The following is a 2,143-nucleotide window of genomic DNA, read 5'->3' on the forward strand; positions in this document are numbered from 1 at the left end:
GGAATGATGCTCTAGATGGCAGCAAATGCAGCATAAACACTCTTTTAACTTATTAACATTCTCAGGCAGTTTCTGCAATAGTTACATGCCTTGTTTCCTGAAAAAAAATCAAACCATGATTAAAGGAAGTTTTCCCATTCCTGATATTGTGTCACTTTTTGTGACCTAACTGCATGTTTACAGTTTAAACAGCAGTGTGCTTATTCCTTTTTATGCCAGTTAGTTTTATGATTCAAAAGAAAGCTCACTGAACGTTCTCTTTTCTTACAGACTCAGCAACATCATTGTATTCAGTAGGTATGATAAAATGGGTCTAAGCTGAATGTATATGGTATAAGCAGAAAAAGAAAATGTTCATTTTTGATGACTGATTGAAATTCTTAATTAGTGAAGTACAGAAGAAATAGTTATGCCACCATATAAAAAATTACCCTCTCTGACTGACATATGCACTGAACAAGTGTTGATCTTGCTCTATGAGGGCATCATTTTCAGTGCAACACCCAAGGAACGTAAACAACAGCACAATTATGTTTCTTCAACCCTGAATTCAAACATTCGGCAGCATCTAATCAATACTATCTTCCAACAACCCTTGCATAAGAAAACTTTTACTGGCAAATGTATGCTTCTGGAGATGCTAGGGGACCGTAGTACCCAAACCATTGACTTTAGCCGAGGAGGAAGTGTGTATATTAATGAAGTGTGGCACTTTTACCGCACTCTCACCATTGGCTTAATGATCAACCTAACCAAGCTTGGGCTGGCCTGCAATCTGAGGAAATTGAGTGATAAGAAATATCTTTTGGATGTTAATACTTCTCTTTATCATGTCTTCAGCCAAATGAAAAACTTGCGATGGGTTACGCTGATTGGTGTGGGAGATAGGACATTGCTGGAGAGTCTGGGTACAAATTGTATTCATCTTGAATACCTCAATGTTAATGAATCTTCTAGAGTAAATGATGAAGCAATTGCCCATCTTCTGCTGAAAGATCCAGAGCTTGCAGAGGGTCAGAGTGAAGATACCCTCTGCCTCCAAGACATCCAGACAAATCCTTGTGCAATGAATCTCAAGATGATAGGTGTCAGTGCAACCAATGTAAGCTTAACAGGTGTTTTTGTTCTTCTTCACTATGTCCCTAAGCTTGAGTCACTTGGAGGCCCCATTCAAGCTGGCTCTGTAAGCAGTATCCTAGAGCATCTAAACCCAGAAGATGGGCACAAAGTTTTGAAGCTGAATGAGGTATGGGAGACAAAAATTCTTCCTTATCAAGCATCTCTCTTGAGTATGATGTGTCCGAACCTCACTTGCCTCACTTGTGATACGTCTTCACTTGACTCTTTATACATCGTCAATTCCATTTCAGCTCTCACCCTGAAACTCTGCTTCCGAAACTGTGTCAATGATATCTACAACTACCTCTTAGGCAGTGGCCAGATCCTCAAAAAACTTATTTTTGTGGACCATATCAACTGTGGTTTAGACCTGTCATGGCTGGTTGAACTTACCCCAAACTTGGAGCACCTGGAGGCCACACTCACCAGGGAGGATGAGGCAGAAGTAGCAAAATGGCACTTCCTAAGGGTTGCCATAGTCACTGTGCAGTCCTCTAAAGTCACACTTGCACTGTTGACACATGCACCAGCACTAACAGATCTGGACATTACATTTACAATGGAACCTTATAAGGAGACCTTTAAATGCATCAATGATGACTTGATTATCAGTGCGTTGGTTGACGGTGGTCTTACACAACTACAGAAACTGTGTATCAATGAATGTGCTATAAGCATGAAGGGAATAGTGTCCCTCATCCTGCACTGCCCAGATTTGACATACTTGGCACCTCTTGCATTTTGGCGTGGTGTTAGCCCTCAGAGCATTTATGTGCTTTGCAGGCGGATAAAAGAAAGGAACTGGAAGCTCAGAATTGTTAAACGTGTTGATTGGGAAGATGAACAAGAATCTGATGAACATTTTGATATTTTACATCAGATGGCTGCTTGTAACTGTTCTGGGGGTTCATAGTAATTGTGATAATTGCTGCTAAGTGTAGAGGCCAACTGTGCCTGCTGTAGTGAGTAGTGAGCTCAGGAAATTATGATAAAGAGCTGTCTGTGGTTGAGATTTTATTAGTTG

The sequence above is a fragment of the Penaeus monodon genome, chromosome 21, assembly GCF_015228065.2.
Source record: "Penaeus monodon isolate SGIC_2016 chromosome 21, NSTDA_Pmon_1, whole genome shotgun sequence".
Taxonomy (NCBI): Eukaryota; Metazoa; Arthropoda; class Malacostraca; order Decapoda; family Penaeidae; genus Penaeus; species Penaeus monodon.